The sequence below is a fragment of the Scyliorhinus torazame genome, chromosome 7, assembly GCF_047496885.1.
Source record: "Scyliorhinus torazame isolate Kashiwa2021f chromosome 7, sScyTor2.1, whole genome shotgun sequence".
Taxonomy (NCBI): domain Eukaryota; kingdom Metazoa; phylum Chordata; class Chondrichthyes; order Carcharhiniformes; family Scyliorhinidae; genus Scyliorhinus; species Scyliorhinus torazame.
This window is the reverse complement of record NC_092713.1, coordinates 60,352,570-60,375,864: the sequence shown is the minus strand read 5'-3', so window position 1 is coordinate 60,375,864 and position 23,295 is coordinate 60,352,570. Positions and strand designations below refer to the sequence as shown.

At 44.0% G+C, this 23,295-nt stretch overlaps 1 protein-coding gene and 1 long non-coding RNA gene across 4 annotated transcripts in view; one reads left to right on the top strand and one right to left on the bottom strand.

Annotated features, from left to right (window-relative positions):
* The window catches only part of LOC140426248 (ERI1 exoribonuclease 3-like), a 632,563-nt gene that overhangs the window by 473,070 nt on the left and 136,198 nt on the right, over window positions 1–23,295 (bottom strand). The window lies entirely within an intron of this gene.
* Window positions 1–23,295, top strand: part of LOC140426249 (uncharacterized) — a 125,161-nt gene that overhangs the window by 6,680 nt on the left and 95,186 nt on the right. Inside the window, exon 2 of the long non-coding RNA XR_011948168.1 lies at window positions 17,558–17,667. This is a non-coding gene — a long non-coding RNA (uncharacterized lncRNA). The remainder of the gene's footprint in view (window positions 1–17,557; window positions 17,668–23,295) is intronic.

Below are 23,295 nucleotides of genomic sequence, written 5' to 3'. Positions count from 1 at the left end.
TGAAAAGGAGGTTTGATTCACGTCGACGTGAACGGTCATCACGTCGACGGGACTTCGGCCCATCCGGAAGGGAGAATATCGGCAGGCCGAAAATCGGCTGCCTTGCGCAGACCCATGACATTCTCCGCGGCAGCGGCGCCATTAACGCCCCACCGACTTTTCTCCCTTCGGAGACTTCGGCAACAGGTCGGTCAAGGCAGCCTTGAGGAGTTTATAGAATGTATCCGCGATAGTTTCCTAGAACAGTATGTAATGGAACCTACGAGGGAACAAGCGGTCCTAGATCTGGTCCTGTGTAATGAGACTGGATTGATTCAGGATCTCATAGTTAGGGATCCTCTCGGAAGGAGCGATCACAATATGGTGGAATTTAAAATACAGATGGAGGGTGAGAAGGTAAAATCAAACACTCGTGCTTTCTGCTTAGACAAAGGAGATTGAAGGTTCTCGGAGATAGAAACTAAGGTAGACTGGGAGCAAAGACTTTATGGTGAAACAGTTGAAGAACAGTGGAGAACCTTCCAAGCAATTTTTCACAGTGCTCAGCAAAGGTTCATACCAACAAAAAAGAAGGACGGTAGAAAGAGGGAAAATCGACCGTGGATATCTAAGGAAATAGGGGAGAGTATCAAATTGAAGGAAAAAGCATACAAAGTAGCAAAGATTAGTGGGAGACTAGAGGACTGGGAAATCATTCGGGGGCAACAGAAAGCTACTAAAAAAGCTGTAAAGAAGAGTAAGATAGATTATGAGAGTAAACTTGCTCAGAATATAAAAACAGATAGTAAAAGTTTCTACAAATATATAAAACAAAAAAGAGTGGCTAAGGTAAATATTGGTCCTTTAGAGGATGAGAAGGGAGATTTAATAATGGGAGATGAGGAAATGGCTGAGGAACTGAACAGGTTTTTTGGGTCGGTCTTCACAGTGGAAGACACAAATAACATGCCAGTGACTGATGGAAATTAGGCTATGACAGGTGAGGACCTTGAGAGGATTGTTATCACTAAGGAGGTAGTGATGGGCAAGCTAATGGGGCTAAAAGTAGACAAGTCTCCTGGCCCTGATGGAATGCATCCCAGAGTGCTAAAAGAGATGGCTATGGAGATTGCAAATGCACTCGTGATAATTTACCAAAATTCACTAGACTCTGGAGTGGCCCCGGCGGATTGGAAATTAGCAAACGTCACACCACTGTTCAAAAAAGGAGGTAGGCAGAAGGTGGGTAATTATAGGCCAGTGAGCTTAACTTCGGTAGCAGGGAAGATGCTGGAATCTATCATCAAGGAAGAAATAGCGAGGCATCTGGATAGAAATTGTCCCATTGGGCAGAAGCAGCATGGGTTCATAAAGGGCAGGTCGTGCCTAACTAAATTAGTGGAATTTTCTGAGGACGTTACCAGTGCGGTAGATAACGGGGAGCCAATGGATGTGGTATATCTGGATTTCCAGAAAGCCTTTGACAAGGTGCCACACAAAAGGTTGCTGCATAAGATAAAGATGCATGGCATTAAGGGGAAAGTAGTAGCATGGATAGAGGATTGGTTAATTAATAGAAAGCAAAGAGTAGGGATTAATGGGTGTTTCTCTGGTTGGCAATCAGTAGCTACTGGTGTCCCTCAGGGATCAGTGTTGGGCCCACAATTGTTCACAATTTACATCGATGATTTGGAGTTGGGGACCAAGGGCAATGTGTCCAAGTTTTCAGACGACACAAAGATGAGTCGTAAAGCAAAACGTGAAGAGGATACTGGAAGTCTGCAGAGGGATTTGGATAGGCTAAATGAATGGGCTAGGCTCTGGCAGATGGAATACAATGTTGACAAATGTGAGGTTATCCATTTTGGTCGGAATAACAGCAAAAGGGATTATTATTTAAATGATAAAATATTAAAACATGCTGCTGTGCAGAAAGACCTGGGTGTGCTAGTGCATGAGTCACAAAAAGTTGGTTTACAGGTGCAATAGGTGATTAAGAAGGCAAATCGAATTTTGTCCTTCATTGCTAGAGGGATGGAGTTTAAGACTAGGGAGGTTATGCTGCAATTGTATAAGGTGTTAGTGAGGCCACACCTGGAGTATTGTGTTCAGTTTGGGTCTCCTTACTTGAGAAAGGACGTACTAGCACTGGAGGGTGTGCAGAGGAGATTCACTAGGTTAATCCCAGAGCTGAAGGGGTTGGATTACAAGGAGAAGTTGAGTAGACTGGGACTGTACTCGTTGGAATTTAGAAGGATGAGGGGGGATCTTTTGAAACATATAAAATTATGAAGGGAATAGATAGGATAGTTGCGGGCAGGTTGTTTCCACTGGCGGGTGAAAGCAGAACTAGGGGGATAGATAGGATAGTTGCGGGCAGGTTGTTTCCACTGGCGGGTGAAAGCAGAACTAGGGGGCATAGCCTCAAAATAAGGGGAAATAGATTTAGGACTGAGTTTAGGAGGAACTTCTTCACCCAAAAGGTTGTGAATCTATGGAATTCCTTGCCCAGTGAAGCAGTAGAGGCTCCTTCATTAAATGTTTTTAAGATAAAGATAGATAGTTTTTTGAAGAATAAAGGGATTAAGGGTTATGGTGTTCGGGCCGGAAAGTGCAGCTGAGTCCACAAAAGATCAGCCATGATCTCATTGAATGGTGGAGCAGGCTCGAGGGGCCAGATGGCCTACTCCTGCTCCTAGTTCTTATGTTCTTTTGTTCTTAAGCCCCAGAATCAAAGGCATTGGTTCTGAAGATAATAGATAATTGGTTTGCATTTCTGTTTGTAACATCTCATGTATGTCACATTGCCATTGAGATGGGCTATGGCGGTATGGGAGGTTTCCTCCGTCGTGGGGGTGGAGCTTCTGTGCCTGTATGTGTATCTGTGTGAGTGTACAGAAGAAGTCAACAGTTTATTTTAGGAAGAGATAGATAATTGCAACTCAAGTCAGGAGAGTAAAAGTGATAAATGTTAGCCAGATCTGCAGCTTAAGCAGGGAAAATACTAACTTTATTGTTCACCACATGGAATGCTGGTGAGGCATGGACTCAGTTTGGAAGGTAAAGAGGTTGGAATATTTGCCTGGGGCTAGAGGAAACAATAACTGTAACACTCAAAGAAAGCAAATGGTTAGCTTGTAGAAGGCAAAGAGAGAGCGGGTGTCATAAGCTGTAAAGCAATCTGTGCCTGTCTAAAGGCTGGATAAGGAGCATGAAGGTCATTATAAACCAAGGATGTTCCTGATTTTTAAAATCGATGACCATGAATGTAGTAAAGCCTAAAGCACGAGGCAAGAAGTCCAAAGTTGTGATGTTTTGAAGAGAAGTTGGGGGATCGCTTAGCCAAAAGCTAATGGAAGGTTCTCCATGAAATCTCATACCTCGGCGAATAGTTGGAACATGGAAGAGAAATTAAAGTAAAATATGGAGAACTGTGGCATACTTGGTTTGGTTCCACAAGAAGAAGTGAATGGATCCCCAAGATTTTGTAAATATAAGGGAGCTCTTGGGTGGAATTAAGAAGGAAAGGGAAATTGCATTTATATTCTGTCTTGACAAACCATAGTGTTAAGTTAGTCATGTTTGTTTGGTTTAGTTATTTTATATGCAGTAAAGGTTGTTTTGTTTAAAAGAAAGGTGACAGCCAGGCCTGCACCTTAAGTAGAGAATATGCTAACTTTATTGCTCAGTCTGCAGAATGTGGGTGGTAGCTAGCACTTAGTTTGGAAGCAAGAGGGGGAAAGAGGCTGGAAGATTTGCCCAGCTTGGCGATAGGAGGAAGAAATCTCCAGTGACTCTCAATAGTGCAAACAAGCAGTTCAGCTTTGAGTCAGGCAAAGAGAGAAATCTGCCAGGAGCTGCGGAAGAGTGGTGGATAACAAGTATAGAGCTATTAGAAACCGGGGTATTTGTAATTTTCCGTCAAAGTCATTGTGTAGAAATGGCAAGTGAAGTTCAGGCTTGAGCTGAAAAGTTCCAGACTTTACTAGACATCTGTGAAAAGGTTTGGAGTTCATTCCAAGAAAGCGATAACGTAAAAGATCTGATAAGTAACCAAGGCGTTCTGGGGGAAGTCTTACTGCAAAAGGTAAGACTCAGCTGAGAATTTCAGTTTAAAGTATGTGTGATTGTGTTTTATTATGTTTTTTGATGCGTAATATAAGTGATTACCTGAGACAGTGGGCGGGATTCTCCACTCGCGCGCCGAAGTGGCCACACCGTCGTGAACGCCGTTGAGGTTCACGACGGCGCGAAACGGCCCCGGTCCCGACCGATTCAGGCCCTGACAATGGGCCAGGATCGGGGCCGCGTCATCTACACGTGCCAGGCCTTGTCGCCCGCGTAAAGGCGGCGCCGCATAGATGACGCAGCCGGCGCCGCATAACGGGCGTCATACGCGCATGCGCGGGTTGGCCGGCGCCAACCCGCACATGCGTGGTTGCCGTCCTCTCTAAGTCCGCCACGCAAGAAGATGGCGGACGGATCTTGCGGGGCCGCGGAAGGAAGGAGGTCCTCCTTCAGAGAGGATGGCCCGACGATCGGTGGGTACCGATCGAGGGCCACCCCATATTTGAGGTACCCCCGGTGCAGGATCCCCCCTCCCCCCCCGCAGGCCGCCCCCTCAGCGTTCACGCACCGCTCACAACGGCAGCGACCAGGTGTGGACGGCGCCGGGGGGAACCCGCCGTTTTGGCCTGGCCGCTTGGCCCATCCGGGCCTGAGAATAGCGGGGGTGCCGGAGAATCGCCATTTTGGGTGTTTCAGGCGATTCTCCGGCCTGCGGCCCGTGAAACTCGACCGGGCCGTTCTCGCCGCTTGGGAGAATCGCGGGAGGGCGTCAGACCGGCGTCCCGGGAAATTTTGGCGGCCCAGGCGATTCTCCCAACCAGCGCCGGAGTGTCTCTTTTGTAATTTGACCTTTAGTTGATTCTTAAGTAGAAACATTAATTTATATCAAAACTTGGACTCTTGTGGTTTCATTGTTTTATAAATAACTGAGTGTTTCTTTCTATTTAAACATTAACAGTCTCTCCGGGAATCATAATAACAATCATCAAAAAGTAAAATCTTTAAAGGAAAAATACTGTGAATGCAGACGTATACAACATTTGGAATGAATTTTCCTCTTGCCTAGAGCCATATCATCACATGACGGACTGCACTAACTTACTTTTCAGCCTGATGGTAGTATTGAACATTCCCATTATCACTGCATCCTATGATGGCTATGATTTCTATCCCATTCTTCAGGCATCGCTCACATTTATTACAACTAAAACCCTGTCCTCAATGGTGCAGAGTTCAAACTACATGCCTCAATGACAATTAGTACAGAAAGCTCCTCCAGAGAACCAAAACAAATCAAATGCACTAATAGCTCAGTTGGCTTACCCAACAGCGGCTGTTAATGGGAGATGAACACTAAATGCAGCAAATGTATTTCGGAGAAATATTAAGTCTACATTTTTTTGGAATTTGCATTCAGGGAGGAAATGCAAAATAAAGCACACGGGCTGTGATAGTTCACCATCCCTTACCACCACCAAAAATACCACTGCCATCGATTAAATAAAGCGGGCATCATCCAGAAACATGGAAAATTCAAGAGAGTAGATTTTGAATTTGTGTGACAGAGTAGGAATGAGCAATAGGGACTCACTGATCCATTTTATATCACTGTCAAAGGGGCTGCCAAATTGTGACTGCCATTTTACATTATCACACAATGTCAAACTCGACCACATGGCATTTTCTAGACACAATGAAGAGAAAAAAAAGAATATTGTCTCCCTTGCATTCTGCCAGAATTTCATGGGGCTTCACCTTAGGTACGTTACGGAGTCCAGGATCAGGATCTCACTGAGGTGGGTGATATAACCTGCCTGAATCCTATTGGCTGGGGATATTGGTTATCCCATGTTGTATTTTAGGGCTAGTGAACTAAATAGAAGAACAGAAATTAACTGAGGGATAAACTGAAAGGGGCTGCTCCTAAAAAAAACCAAATGTAACATGGCCCAAAAAGAACAAAGAGGAATAGAAACTCGATAAAGCAGTCCAACCCCTGCAGTGCCCACGAAGCACGATAGACCTCAAGTATGCCCGTGGACTCTGCATGCTCCCTCTCCAAGGACATCCCGCCACAAATAAATGGTTATCTCATGTTGTATTTTAGGGCCCAATCAATGGTTACCCCATGTTGTATTTTAGGGCCCAATCAACTAAATAGAACAGAAATTAACCGAGGGATAAATTAAATGGGGCCGCTCCCAAAGAACAATCAGAGCACGGCCCAAAAGGAATAAAGAGGAAACGGAAACTTAAAAACCATCAAACCAAGATGTGAAAATCGGGGTCTATAAAGCAGTCCAACCCTTGCGGTGCCCACCGAGCACAGGAGGCCTCGAGTGTGCCCCTGGATGCCGCATGCTCCCTCTCCAGGGACATCCGGCCACAAATAAATGGTTATCCCATGTTTGTTCTTTATTAAAAATAGTAACCATTACATTTGTACAAGGCCAAACGGTACAAACATTAATTTTGTGTTGGAGAAACAGGGTACTCTCCTCTCCGTACCAATGCACGAGGAGGGGGGGTAGGATACTCTGATTATTAAAACAGTTCACAACACAGTCGTACAAGAAACAAACGGTACAAGCACTAAACTGGGTATCCCATGTCTCTTGGGGAGTATGAGCTCCCCCAATGAAGGGGCAGGGCAATCATTAGTAGTTGCAGCTGTATAAATAGAGCTGGCCAGTGTGGTACCGGCGAGAGAAGGAAGCAGTGGTGAACTACTGCTGCTGTGTACATATTGTTGTAAATACAAACTCAGGCTGGATTCCTCGTGGCCCTCACAGTGGAAGAATATTTTTCCAGCCAAAGAGTGATGCTTGAAGAAAGCTGGTACAAGGACTTGCACTGGGAACTCTGCAGAGAGTCTTGACGGGCTCTCTATCAATACTCTGTAAATTATTAAATTACTTCACTTGATCTAAGCCCTATTCCGCTTTAAGAATTACAAAACTCCATGTTTTTAAAAAAAATAGCTGTCAGATGTTGGTTGAGGCCTTGCACAATCCATTCATTATGAGCCCAAGATCATATCCAGATCCACCTTGGACAATATTTTTCTATTAATCCTATAATCCTCTTATCTTTTCTATCTCCAAGTACAATACATTTATTCACATCATACTGCATCTGCATTAACAAGCAAGACTTTAACTGTCAGGTCTGGAACTCCGTCTTTAATCCTCTTTGCTTCTCTATCTCTCTTTTCTCCTTAAAACTATTTCTTCGATCAAGTTTTTGGTCACCTGTTCTAATATCTGCTTATGTGCTCCTTGTCAAATTTTGTCTGAAAAATGTCATGGGACCATCCACTATACTGAAGATACTGGTTGTGCGATGGGCGGCATGGTGGCACAGTGGTTAGCACTGCTGCCTCACAGTTCCAGGGACCCGAGTTCAATTCCAGCCTCGAGTGATTATCTGTGTGATGTTTGCATCTTCTCCCCATGTCTGTGGGTTTCTTCCAGGTGCTCCGGTTTCCTCCCACAGTCCAAAGATGTGTGGGTTAGGTGGATTGGCCATGCTAAATTGCCCTTAATGTCCAAAAAGGTTAAGTGGGGGTTCCTGGGTTCCTGGGATAGGTTAGCTACGTGGATTGGAGTAGGATGCTCTTTGTAAGGGCCGGTGCAGACTCGATGGGCTGAATGGCCTCCTTCTGCACTGTAAATTCTATGATTCTATGATTGGGCATGCTAAATTGCCCTTTAGTGTCCAACAGGTTAGGTGGGGTTACTGGTTTAAGGGGATAGGGTTGGTGATGTGGGCTTAAGTAGGGTGCTCTTTCCAAGGACCGGTGCAACCCGATGGGCCGAATGGCCTCCTTCTGCACTGTGAATTCTATGATTCTATGATACTATCTAAATGCAAGTTGTGGTTATTGTTGCCAATTGCCTGCTCATATCTGCAAAAAGAAATCCAGATGCTCCTTCACTAAATTAAGTATACTTTCTACTTTCTTCCAGATAATTCAGAAAAAAAGTTTTAAGAGTGTAATTGTCAATCCTTGTAATCCACTGACCATCATTCTCCACTGAGTATACTTTCCATTCACACAGATGCTCTGTCACCTATCAATCCAGCTAATTCTCATTGCATCTTTGAAGTATCCCCATTGAACATATTTTAGAGAGAGTACTTTAGTGCAGATTAATTCACATCCATGGAATGGGAAATTTATGTTTTGGTATGAAATTCTGCATACAATGAAGACATCCACCAAAATGGTGATCTGCGGAAGAAGCAACGTCACACAGGAAATTTCCCACAAGGAGGAAGGGAAAGTCAAAGTGAAAATCACCTTCCCTTGCTCTCATGAATTTTCCAACAACTGGTCAATACACCGCTAATGAAACTGATGTTAAAACAGGTCAATATTTTGTTCCCTCAACTTGAGAAAGTACATCGCAGGAAAAGAGCACAGAAAGGAGAACGAGCAAGAAAAACCTACTAAAAATGTTGCAATTTTTGTAAAATGAAACTTCGAGTTAGTAAGTTATAGAACATAAAATAGCAGTGAGGTTTTTTTAATATCAACATTGTACTATTGTAAATGCCAGAGAGTTGTAGAGAATGTAGATGTTTGCTTTCCCTGCAATTTCTTCTAAAGATGCTGCTTTTTAGTTATCTGTACTCCCTGGAGGTGCTTTTGTTTGAATGAAATCTAGCCTCAGGCTACAATAAGTGTTTTTCAATTAGAGCTGTCACAATATAATGATATGATGATATATCATGTGATATTAAGCCCATGGTAATCATATCACTCATTTCTTCCATATCATAGTAATCATACAATAACATTATCATAATAGATAAACACGAAGGAAGGTTTTAGAATGCTGTTGTAAGAAATTATATTTCTCCAATAAACAAAGTTATCATATTCTGACTTTTCAATATTAAACAATAATTACAGGATTGCTGAACGACAGATATTTAAATTGATACATATACATGGCTAAGAATGGACCAAAGTCTTTTTTAATATGCACAACAGAAGTATAATAATCTGGCTCACTCAAAACTCCATCAGTTCTTTATGATAGCAAAGTGGTACAGATAAAGTGGCAGATAGCCCAATAGGATAATAGTCGACGGCATTATAAATAATTGATATGAATTTTATCATTATTTTAAAATATTCAAAACTAAAATAAGTATTTTATTAGTATTGATTAACTGATAAGTGAAGATGTGCTTTCATGAACCAAAACACCAAATTGCTGCATATTTTGACTTTTGAAATGCACTGAAAAGAATGTTACAATGAGCTAAATCCAAAATATTTTTGCTAATTATATACTTTTGATTATGATTTTAATTTAATGGACTGTTGGATAGGTCCAAATACATTTTGGAAGAGGAATTTATAGATTCTGCTTTCTAATTGTTCCCCCAAAAATCACCGAACAATTTAATCTAGTTGGTTTATGAAAATCTATTCATCTGATCAGATATTTTAGATTTATGGCCCATAACCCGCTGGAGAATCTTTCTACGAATTTTCCAGATGGGGGTTTATGGCAATTGTCCAAAAGCGTGGACTTCCCCTGGACAATTGCACCGAGTTGGAAACCATCCAACAGAAGCGATTTAAATTGCTAACTTCAGATGGTTCTGCCAGTTTTACCCTGATAGTTACTCTGAAAGAGTTAGAAGGAAAAAAATCATTTCTAACTCCAGAGTAACTATGTAAACACCCAGACGGACTCTTGCACGTTACACCCCCCTAGCGGATTCCTCTCAAACATCCCCCTCCAGTCCGACCCTCGTCCTCCCCCAACGAACCAATCACCCCTGCCCATGAGCCAACCACCACCAACTGACTCCCAACGGCTCGACTCAGCGCTCATAATAATAATAATAATCTTTACTGTCACAAGTAGGCTTACATTAAATCTGTAATGAAGTTACTGTGAAAAGCCCCTAGTCATCACATTCCGGCGCCTGTTCGGTACACAGAGGGAGAATTGTCCAACCTGACCAAGCCCCCCCCCTAACCCCCTCTCCTGCTGGTCGTATCCCGAAGCAAGGAGCTACAGAAATGGTAAAATGTTTATGAAAGATGTTTGATGTGCCTGCTGTACAACCGATGTTGGACTTCGAGTAACGTAGGAATTATTAAAATACACATACTTTGATATAAACACATCCACCTCCTTGGGTTTAATCCATAAAGTAGACTCAACAATGTGATCAATGTTGTGCCTGTTTTGAAGGTGTCAAGTTCCGCTGAAACATCTTCCCAATCTCATTAGAAAAATCCAAATTTAAAATGGACATTATTGGGGATAGATCAATGTAAATAATTGGGGTGCAAGTGGAACCCATATCAATATATTTCTTCTGAATCTGAAAATTTAAATTTAAACTCAATTACCAATCATTCATGCACATCAGATTAAATTTGTTTACGGCCCAGTGGTCAGTGAGGAAGGTTCTTAGCTTTAAATGGGACTTATAATTCGCCATAAAAAGTGAATCGAGAGATACGAAAAAAACAGCCCAGACCTCAGTTAGGATAATTTATTGTAAAACCGTCATAGAATTACAATTAAAAGACCAGAAATATTGCTGTTTCATGCTGCGCTGGAAAACTGAACACAATATTGAGACTGTCTGAACAAATGCAATTGTAAGATACTTGTAAAGCAGGGGGCGGGATTCTCTCACCTGGGGCCTAGCCCGTGATCGGGGCCTACCGATCAGCGGGCTGGCCTCTCGGGCTGGGGGCCTCTTTTGTTCCACGCCGGCCCCTGTAGCCCTACGCCATGTTGCGTCGGGGCTGGCACGGAGAAGGGAGCCACCGCGCATGCGCACGTTGACACCGGTGCCACTGCGCATGCGTGGACCCCACGGCGCCCATCTGACACAGGGATCGGCAGCTGGAGTGGCTTGGGTCACTCCAGTGCCATGCTGGCCCCCTCTAGGGGTCAGAATTTCTGCTCCTGAGGCCATGTTGACGCCGTCGAGAAATGCGATGGCGTTTACGACAGTGTCAACACTTAGCCTCAGGATCAGAGAATCCCGCCCAGGATTCTCCATCCAGCGACGCCGGAATCTTGAATCGCGTTTGGGCGGAAAAGTGGGCGTCAGTCGAAAACTAAGGTACCAGCCGCTTAATGGAACGCCATGCTCCGATGACTCGATAGCAGTGTGAATGCGCCGGCATGGGCACGCAAGATATACAGTAGCGTGCATTGACATCTCATTAACGGACCCGACTTGGTAGTCTCCGGCCTCCCGCGACCTTCCGCGGTTCACTTGTGTTGAAAATCTAGAAATTGGCTGCTGCTGAGAGGAGGTAGGTAACATCCCCTGACAGTTGTGCCACTGGCCAGGGGTGTCTGCCAGGGCAAGGGGGAGTAGCGGGGGTGGGCGCCCAGAGAATGGCCGTGGGCTCGGTGTGTACATGCCATTTGGCTGCGCACCCCACTGACTTCCTACTGTGTCCAGTAGATGTGTAGTGCGCCATCGTTCTTATGTCCTCTCAGGTGACCCCCTAGGAGCCCAGACCCCAGCTGACCCATCAATGGGATGGGCGTGGTCCAGCGCTGCCCATGGCCCACCAGGTGTTGGCATGCCCATGCAACCCGTTGGACCTGGTTCGGCATGGGAGTACTGACCATGCTAACATGTCTGGCCTTCACCCCACGCAGAAAATGGATTTTGGTATTGAACCAAGTGTGGTTGGCATATGCCTAGCCGCAGCAGCCTTTGCGGATGCACTGCGGCTGTTGACTCCCCAACAATCCGAGGAGGAGGTGGGAAGGAGGCATTGCATCAGGCCTCATATATACCAACAGCGCCTGTCGTACGAGGATCTGCCGGACCGAGCATGTCGCCGAAGGCTCCAGCTGACCAGAGAGACTGTACAGCATATCTGTCAGATTATGGCGCATATTGAACCGCAGAGATATTGGGGAGGACACCGGGTGGCTATCAAGGTGACAGTCGACCTGATCATTTTTGCTACGGGGTCCTTCCAGATACTGAGTGGGGACCTGTCTGGGATCTTTCAGACCTCGGTGACCATCTGCGTTCACGCCAATACGGAGGTTCTGTATGCCTGGCTGGCACAATATATCCACCTGAATATGGACCGAGCCCACCAGGTTGCCTGGGCAGCGGGATTCGCTGCTATTGCCAGGATGCCCCAGGTCCAGGGGATGATCAACAGGAGACATACGCCCCCCTACGAACACCGCCACATGAAGGGATGCCCTTCACAAACCGGAAGGGATTCCACACCCTCAATGTGCAGTTGGTGTGTGACCACCAGCTGCACATCATGCACGTCTGCACCCGATACCCAGAAAGCGTGCTCGAGGCCTTCATCCTGGCACACACGACAGTGCCCGACACTTTCTCGGCCATCCCCTGGGTGAAGGGCTGACTCCTGTGCCACAGGGGTTACCCGTTGCAGTCATGCCTGATGGCGCCTGTCCGGAGGCCTCAGACTGAAGCAGAGAACAGCTATAACGATGCTCATGCAGCGACCAGGAGCGTAATTGAGCAGTGCATCGGCATCCTGAAGATGCGGTTAAAGTGTCTGGACCGCTCTGGAGAGGCCCTCCAATTCAGCCCTAGGAGGGTCTCCTACATCATGTTGGCCTGCTACGTCCTCAGCAACATCGTGCAACAGAGGGGCGACAAGCTGGAGGAGGAGGAAGAATGGAGGAGGGCCAAGATAGGTAGGGCATGGGGCCCGGGAAGCCACAGGAAGCCTCACGTGTGCGCCAGGGCTGCTGCGCATGGGACACTCAAATCTCCTCCAGTTTCACCGGTGAGGTGGCCTGGCCACCGGCAGCTCAAATGTCCCTTCCCACACACCACCCCTCCACCCCCGAGCCAGCCATCCCCTGCCCTGTCCACCCTCCCTGCACTCAACCATCCCCCATCCCCCTGCACCCCCATCTGTGATACCCACCTGCTTCACTACAAGGTGCTGGCCCTGGGTTGACAGCCTCAGCAGGTCTCGTCCATGGGATGGAGCATGATGATGACTCACTCTGCGATGAGCTCTGCTGCTCCACATCATTTGACGAAGTCTGACTCCTGCCCTCGGTAGTACATTCCACTGTCCATCCGGGTGCTCCCTGCATGCATGCTCGCCATTCCATCTCATGGTCAAATCGAACCTCTGGGGTGGCGGGAGTGAGGACAGGGTCCGGGGGAGGAGGTGGGGTTGGGTACCGGGGCGGTGTGCAATGATGGGTCACTCATCAAGTAGGCCCTACCACATGGCGCCCCCACATATCTGGCCCCATCCCCATCTGCCTTTGAGGGCGACCCTGGGGGTGGCCTCCAACTGCCTTGGGGGCCCTGGCCCGCATCCACCTCCTCCAACACCTGTGCCCGACATCACCAGCCTCCAACCCCCCCCCCCCACCCCCACACCCTCTGCTCCCACAGCCCAGCCCATCCCATCCCTCACACCCTTCAGACAGAAGGGAGGCAGTGGCATAGTGGTATTGTCACTGGAATGATTATCCAGAGACCAGGGTAAATGCTATGGGGACCTCAGTTCGAATCTTGCCAGGGCAGATGGTGGAATTTGAATTCAATAAAAACCTGGAATTAAAAAAAGTCTAATGATGAGCATGGAACCATTGTCGATTGTCGTAAAAACCCATCTGGTTCACTAAGGGAAGGAAACCTGCCAGACCTTACCTGGTCTGGCCTACATGTGACTCCAGACCTACAGCAATGTGGTTGACTCTTAAGTGCTCTCAGGGGTGGGACTCTGCCTCTGCCACAGCCCATTTTACAACCCCACTGGCCAGGTCCAACGTCCTCTGCTCAGTGACAGTGAGAGGCCGCAGGTCCAGCGGGCCCCCTCCAGTGTTCTCCTGCTCCCTGCAGTTGTGGGCCACCTTCTCCTGGGGGGACAGGTAATGCACAGTGTGAGACAGTCGGGCATGGGCAGCAGCTCGTGGTCTGTGTGTGCAGGGCGGGCAGTATGGGCGTTGGCATGTGGTGCACATTGGTGGGGGAGGGGGTGATGGATGTGGGGAGTTTGGGGAGGGGGCGGAGGTGCTAGGGGCACGATGGTAGTGGTGATTCACCCTGGTCGCCCTGAGGAAGTCATACAGCTTCTTCTTGCACTGCTGCCTGATCCTGGCAGTGGGAACCATGGCGCTCACAGCCTCTGCCACCTGCGTCCAGGCCCGGTTAACATTTGCGGGTGGCAGCCACCTTCCTACCCCAGGGAACAGGTTGCCCAGCCTCTCTTCCACAGCATCCAACAGTGTCTCCAGCTCTGCATCGGCGAACCTCATTGCCCCTCTTCTGGGTGACATCTTGGTGTCTGAAATGAGAGTGTGGGGAGTGGAGCGCTGATATGCAGCTGCAGCTTGTCAAGGTCGCGAGTGCCAATCCCGACCCAGACGAATCACATGCTAGCGTGCGTTGGAATCGCACTAGTTCCACATGGTGCTGGTGCTGGTCCATTAGCATGTCCTGGCGTCACCATCGGGACCATAGAACACCTGCGATTCAGTCAGCACTTATTCTCTGATTTGGAGAATCCTACCCGTAGCTTTTACAGCAAGAGACTGTTCGCTTTATATAAAGCAGGAAATACTCAGCACATCAGGCAGTATCTGTGGAGAGAAAAACATAGTTATGTTTCAGATTGATGGCCTGTTGTCAAACATTACACATCCCTCTGCTGCCTGAACTGCTGAGCATTTCCAGCATTTTGTTTTGCTTTCAGATTTCCAGCATCTACAATATTTTGCTTTTTTATTGATGTTCCCTTCATCTTTACTTCATCCTGCATTCATGCCGTCACTAAAACTGCCTACGTCCACCTCTGCTACATCGTCAAATTTAGCTCATCTGTTGCTGAAACCTTCATCCATGCATTTGTTACTATTCCTATGCATCCCCAGCTGGTCTACCGCATTGCATCCTTCATAAACTTGAGGTTAGCCAAAACACTGCTGCCTGGGTCTTAATTCATAGCCAAATCCTGTTTCCAAACCCTGTGCTCACCGATGCACATTGGTTCCTGGTCAAGCAATGTCTTGATTTTAAAATTCTCATTTTTGTTTTCAAATCCCTTCACAGCCTATCCCTTCACCTGCCCTATCTCTGTATTCTCCTTAGCCTGACAACCCTCAGAGATATCTGAGATCCTCTACTTCTAGCCTCTTGTGCATTCCCAATTATAATAGCTGCACTACTGCTGCCGTCAGTTGCCTCGGCCCCAAGCTCACAAATTTCCTCCATACAAATCTTTGCCTCTCTACCTTGTTTTCCTCCTTTGACACACTCCTTAAAACCTACTTCTTTGACCAAGCCTTTGGTCATCTGACCAAATATCGCCTTGTGTGCGATACCTTTTGAATGAGCTGCTTGAGAGATTTCATTACATTAAAGGTGCTATATAAACCTAAGCTGTTGCTGTCGTTGCCTCCTACGACCTGACCAATTTCAAATCCTAGTCTATTTTGAACACACTGTCAATTAAATATGACAATTTAAAAAATATACCAGGGTAAATTACATTTTAGAAATCATTATTATATTCTATAATGTTCATCATGTTTTTACGCAGTCCCATTTGGTCACTCTTCATAATGGTACGGTTCATGTTGTGGATGCCCAAAGATATTAGCACGGAAGGAATCACAGGCATTCACTATAAGATTATCGGGTTATATCCAGAGAAACAATGCCACCTTTAAAAGCAACAAATTGCAATTCTCAATATGAATGGCATACCCAGTACCTTCCTTAAGTAACATTTATTCCATTGACATATATTAAAACAATTTAAATGTTGTCTTATAATCTTTTATTAAAGTGAGAAAACACCAACTTACTTGTTTTTAAACTATATTTGGCTTTCTTACAAGGTAAATGGAAAAGGACAGCCACACAGGGAGCTTTATTCTGAGAAAGTTAAACATTATTAAAAAAAATGTTTTCCACATCTTCACTTTTAAGGAAAAAAACACACCGCCAAACACTGAAGCTTTCTAAAGAGCTACGGAAGCTGACAAGCCTAATCAATCAGTCAGGAATGAAGCTATGTTAACATACAGCTAATCAGACTGATGGCAGATACAGAATTTGTCAGGTATTTCCTAGCTGATCTTTAAAGATTAAAAAATATCTAATGCACACACATGAACACGTATAAACATGCACGGATTATCACTAGTTTGATTTTCATTCAGCATTCACGTCTGTGAAGTTAAGTGACAAAAGCTTCCTTGCATTACACATGAACCAATATCTTTCTAAAAAGTTGTAAGGAGACTGTGGTTTTAAATGAATTTGTCCCTTATTTACCCTTGGCTTTTGCTCTTGCTCAGGGAAGAATGGAGCTGGTCTGCTGTAAGATCTAAAAGCACCATGCCCCAGCAATCAAAGCACAGCTTTCAGGAGAATGTTAGAGTCAGTACTGAATGCTACACATTTATCAAACCTGCGAACCTTGCTGACGGAGCGAATCCTTCCATCATTACAGCCTTTCAGTATAGGATACATATGACTAAGCCAGCCTTCATTTTTACAGATTAATATTCTCTCTTTCAACCTTCACACTGTGATAAATAGGCAAAAGAGACAAAAGGATAAAACGAAGTGAAAGAAAGAGCAAGAGTGTGAATACAATTCATAATAAGTTAAATAAGGAAAATGAAATAGAATAATTTAAAGTCCAAATATCAAAGTTAAAAATAATTGTTTTGAGGATTAATTGTTCTGTATTTTTCTAAATTGTTTGTGTTCTGAGACCATAAACTATATAACAAGATGTCAGTTTTAATATATTTTGTTAGATATCAACTTGATAAACAAAATGTAAACTTTAAAGAACATTTCAAGAGATAAGAGTGGGCAGAAACTTAATAGGCATATACTATACATTAAATAATTTACTGGGAAGATAGCATCAAAAAATAAACTTTTCTCAAAGATATATATTTATATTTAGCTTGACATATCAGTTTGTTTAAACAAGAAATTTTATTTATGCATAGACAACCGGAATATGTTCTCTTGTTTCATACTGATACCAGAAAACACTGGTGTGTTTCGAAAATGATGATGTGAAAAGATTTTTCCTGCTCTGGGTATTAGATAAAACATACAAAAAATCATGGATATGACATTATGCTACAATTGTGAAGTTTATAAGATTATTTTATTTTTAGGGTAAATAAAGGGAGACACGTGACCTGTTTATAAGTCTACCAGACACTAAGCCTGGGTGGTTTGATTGTTGGAGCTCAAAGGAAGGCTTAGATTGTTTTACTGGGAAGAAGGTACAATGTATGTACTCTTGGAATCAATAGCAGCAGTCTTGGTGTCTTCAATGAGTAGACTCGGAGTCTCCCAAAGTCCCACAAAGGTATTGAAGGTATTGCAAACAATTGTGTTGTAAACTGTCCATTCATTTCTCAATTGAAAGCAAACTATTGTTAAGGATAGCTAATGAGCATTTCTACCTGACTGCAAGGCTAACGTGTCCCGATGATTCTTCTTACCACAGGAAAGTAGACAGCCTCATCTGCTACCTGTCACAAGAATCTATTATCAGTGTCTGAGCACGTGATTAAGTATCGGCTGATCAAGAAAAGAATTCAGCATCAATTTGTGATGGTAGGTCAAATCTGCCAAATCTAGTTCATTGAGGAAGTCACTTGCATGTCGATAGGAGAGTTTATGAATGCTGTCTGTATGGACACATACTAGAGAAAATGCAAAAATGAGGGCACACAGAATTTGAGGTAACCAGATGACATACATCTGTCTATAATTGGTTGTGAGTAAGGAGACAGAAAGTAACGATAAAGAGTTTCTTCTCCAATTGGTGGAATGTGACAAATGTGGTTCATCATGCTGCCCTTTGGTTGATCCCTTGATATATTTTATTGTTGTGATCCCCTTAGAGAAAGCTAACGTTTAAGAAGAAATTTGAATTTCCAGTTAATACCAGAAAAGGATGATACAACAAGTTTACACGTTTTAAAACATCAATTGTAACAAATGAGTTTTAAAAACTTTTGCCTAAACACTATTTTTGAAGGCAACTTAGACTTTAAACCATTGGTTGAGCATCCTCTAACCATAAATCTGAAAACATAGACATCCAAATACTGCCATTTTTTGAACCTTAGCGTGGAAATCAAATTGTTTGCCTTGTTTATCTTACGATTTTTTTGCTGAACCTGTATTTATTATTCAATGGTACATCTTACTTTTCCAGCCATTTTATTTACTTTATACTATTGCTAGCCTTGGCTCAGGCTATTGTAATGTAAATTCAAATGTGGTGTCTGAAAACCAAAATTATCTGAAATCTTGAATACAATTGGCCCTGAGGATTCGGATAAAGGATACGCGACCCGTGGAGAAAGTGACGGTCCCTTCTATACTCATCTTCCATTGCACTCTCCAAAGAGTTAGAGTCAATTTAGTAAAGATTCCACAGTTTCTCCCATATTCCAATGGGTTTCCCTCTCCCCGTTTCACCAAGTAATAACTTTGAGTCATCAGTTCCAGAATGCATCTCAAGGAGTCTGCTTTAAACATAACCACAATGTCTATAAACATCTCAGTGTTAAGTGCTTTCACTTCTCATTTTCTCAGCAGAAAGCACTTAACTGCTTTTGAGGTGGGCATGAGATGTCAATCATAGCTAGATGTTTATAAACATTGTGGTTAGCTTCCTCCTTTATTTATTTTAATATATTAGCGTATAAACCATCAGGTCCTGGAGATTTGTTGATCTGAAGGCCCATTATATTCTCCAATACCATTATTTTACTTATATTAAATCTAATAAATTTCTCTTTTTGCCTTTATTTTTGATTCATGTGTAGTGTTGATTTTTTTGTTTTCCTGTTTCATTGTTAAAAGTGATATTAATTACTCAGTTAACATGTTTGTCATTTCTTTGTTATCCCTCTATTTAATTTAATTTCCCCTCCATTTAACATAAATAAACCCAGATTCCCCTTTAACCACTCAATATATTTATAAAACATTTACTGTTAACTTCAACAGCCCTTGCTATTTTTCTCATATTCTCTTTTTGCATCACTTATACTTTCTTCATAACCCTCTGTTATTTTTTATAGTTCCCGCAGTCTGCTCAGTTTCCACTTTTCATTGAAAACGTGTAAGCCTTTTCTGTTCGCCTGATGGTGTATTTGTTGACCATGGATGTTCACCTACACCATTCCAGCCTTTGCCTTTTTGGGCTAAGTATTGGTTTTATATTGTACCAAATAGTTCTTTGAATACTTCCCACTGTTAGTCTGTAGGTTTACCCATTAACAATCTAGCTCAATTTATTGTGATTAATTACTTCTCAATCTGTTGAAATCTGCCTTATTTAAATTTACAGTCCATAAGACATAGGGAGCAGGAATAGGCCACTCTGCACATTGAGTCTGCTCCGCCATTCAATGATATCATAGCTGATCTGATAATCCTCAACTCCACTTTCCTGCCTTATCCACATAACCTAGATTCACTTGCTGATTAAAAATATATCTCAGCCCTGAACATACTTAACAATCCAGCCTGTACAGCTCTCTACAATAAGGAATTCAACAGATTTACTACCCTCAGTGAAAATAAATTCCTCCTCATCTCTGTCTTAAATGGGTGACCCATTACTGTGACATTATGTCCTCTGGTCCTAGACTCGCCCACAAGAGGAAATGTTCTCTCAGCATCTATCCTGTCAACCTCCTGAGAATCATGTATGTCTCAATATGTTCACCTCTCATTCTACTAAACTCCAATGAGTGCAGGCCCAATCTACTCAGTCTCTCCTCATAAGATATACCTGGATTCAACCGTGTCAACCTTTTCTGGACTGCCTCTGATGCCAGTATATCTTTCCTTAAATAAAGGTACCAAAACTGTTCACAGAATTCTATGTGTGGTCTAACTAGTGCCTTGTATAGTTTTAGCAATAGACTATTTATTCAAAATTTAATGCAAAAACCTCCCAAAAATACCTTTTCATGCATTTTTGTTTCAAGTTATATTGTTCAAATGACATTATTATAATGAAATAACATTGTGTATCTGATATTGAGTTATATGCAAGTGGCTGGATTTTAAAAATGTATTTGGTGACTTCAACCATGATTAAAGCAATATTTATCAGACTTGTGATGACAGAAGTGCTCAAATGAATTCCTGTTTTGAACTCAATACTAGTAACACATTAATCGAGATACAACAGAAATTATATATATATAAATGTAAATGTTAATAATTGCAGTTATATCTAGATTAATACAGAAGAGATTTACCAGAATGATACTAGGAATAAGGGACTTCAGTTATGTGCAGAGGCTGGAGATGCTGAGATTATTTTTCTTAGAGCAGAGAAATGGGCAGCACAGTAGCACAATGGTTAGCACTGCTGCTTCACAGCGCCAGGGACTCGGTTCAATTCCAGGCTTGGGTCACTGTCTGTGCAGAGTCTGCACATTCCTCTGGGTGCCCCGGTTTCCTCCCACAAGGTCCCGAAAGATGTGCTTGTTAGGTGAATTGGACCTTCTGAATTCTCCCTCAGTGTACCCGAACAGGCGCCAGAGTGAGGCGACTAGGGAATTTTTCACAGTAATGTCATTGCAGTGTTAATGTAAGCCTACTTGTGATACTAATAAAGATTATTATTAGACAGTTAAGGAGGGATTCAACACAAGTATTCTAAATTTTAAGATATTTTGGTGAAGCCAATAAGGAGAAACTGTTTCCACAAGTTGGTTATTAGAGGATTGTAGCCATCTCAGATGGCCACCTGCAAAGGGCCATGGGAATTATGCCCAACCCAGGACTCAGACACATGCAGAGCTTGTGTGTGTATTTGTAACCTAGATGGCTAGACGCGATCGAAACACCCGCTTCGTTTGCATTCTAATGGCCCATTTCCCCAGAACAAAAGGACTGTACTCAGGTAACCGATACAGATTAACCGGCGCCACTCCCTTTGCTAAGAAAGCCCAAACAGCCCAGGTCAATGACCGCTCAGGACACGCCCAGCCATCAAGGCACCCGCCCCTTTATTCGCCAAAATCAAAGGCAGTGATCGAAGCTTGTCGAATTATTGAGTCCAAAGCTAAGGACCGCCCCAAAGAGCGGCAAATCCCAGAGGGATAAAAAGAGACACGGTCTCTCTTGGCCCCTGCCTACGCCTAAAACCAAGTGCAGCATTACGACCAGAAGACAAGTTCAAGACCAACGATTGCTGCCAGGCGGATGAGCCCAGCAGAAACAAAGCCACTTCTTCTACTCAGCTACGCAAGATCCGAACAAAGGCCTTGTTCATCTGCAAAGAGCCGGTTGCCCTGAAGTTAAGTATAGGTTATTGTAGTTGTTAGGTGTAGTTTAACTTGTAGTGTTTTATGTTGCATGTCGAAGTAATCCTTGTGTGTAAATAAACCGTCTTTGAACTTGAACTGACTAACTGGTTGTTTGGTCCTTTGATCGATATCCAAGAAAGCCTTGTGGTGGTATTTGATACCTGGCGACTCTGAAAAGCAATATTATCATTAATAACTGCCATATCTAGTTAATTTGGCAACATTATTGGTGACGCTGGTGGAATAGTATTCCACTCATTAAAAAGAGCAACATTATTGGCGACTCCGGTGCAAATTTGCAACATTATTGGCGACATCTGACGGAACTCGACCTAGAAGTGATTTTGTCACTCCGAGCGAACCCACAAAACTTTGCATTAGAAATCCAATTGAGGAAAAGTGAAAGAAACCACAAGTGTAAGGCCCGTATCGATCAAATCACCAAGATTCGGAAGTGTGCATTAACCTGCATGCATACTAACAGGGATATAAGGTAAACTCGTTAGATTTTGCGTAAAACTATCGGGAGTATTGTGAACCGGAAAATAGCCTAGGCCATACCCGCTGTTCGAATTACCGCCTTATTCCCCCGTCCCAAATTAACGTAGGAAAACAGAGATTAATGGTAGGAAAACAGAGATAATAGTAGCAATGGCCACAAAAGCGATGGAACGCCTAATGAACCCGCAGGAACCCGAGGTCGCAGCGACCAACAGAGCAGAGCAGTGGCCCATATGGGAAGAGGAATTGAGGAAGTATTTGAAGGGGAAAGGATGGCCCCTTTGGTCCCAGTTTTGTTCAAATGATGACTCAGGTCCAGGAAGCATAGGACAAACCTGGTGGGACAACCTAACTGAGGTACAGAAGAAGAATGCAGCGAAAGTTCGTAAGCCAATGGCAATAGTGTCCTGTTTGGCACAGTTGCGAGGCACAGAGGAGGTCCTAAGGACGCTCCGCAGACAGCTAGTTGAGAAAGAGGAGAAGAATGAGGGAAACTATAATGAATGTGAAAAGATTAATGAGCAACTCCGGGAACAGTTGGCAGCTAAAGATAAAGAGATGGCTGATGTCAAACGGGCACACCAATTTTGTTTAGTTCACCTTAGCAGCTTTCAGACCCAGTACGATAAAGCCTACCAAGATACACAGCGGGCAATTTTGGTACAAGAGACAGAACAGCAGGTAGCACAGTTAACAAGACAATGCGCAGATTTAAAGGCAGCTTTATGAGCGCTCCATAGCTCCACTACAGAACAAAGGCAGAGCACAGTAGACCATGCGAAATGTAGAAGACAAATAAAGAAGTTGCAGTCACTGCTGTCAGTGCAAAACGGATTCAGAGATACCTTTGGACAAGATTTAGATGAGAATGGCCCCAATTGGCAAGAACTTAATGAAACCGCCCATAGATATGTGGAGAGTACCGAAAATCACAATAGAGCCCCCCGTGCCCCGAAAAGGAAAGCACCCGCATCACCGACTGCACAGGCAGCACACCCCCTCATGAATCCGGTCACCACACAGCGCAAGTCATCAGATCGGGAGGAGCCTGATTTTATTTACACCACCCCACTAACCATCACCCAATTGAGAGATGCCTGCGCCAAAATTGAACCATTCAAACCCATCGCAGACCCACATAATTTCTTTGAGAGAGTACAACAGCAAGCGGTTATATACGGTCTAGACGAAAGGGAGGAAGTTAAGCTTATAGTCATGAGCCTTGACCCGTCCGTTAGCTCTGCTTTACCAGAACCCCAGAATGTAAGAGGAGGAACCTTATAGGAGATGAAAACGGCTATTTTAGATGCGATTGGGTACAACAAGGAAGACCCAGTAGAAGGTTTGAACCGTTGCAGGCAAAAGAAAGGAGAGCGTCCGACTGCATTTGCAGGTCGCC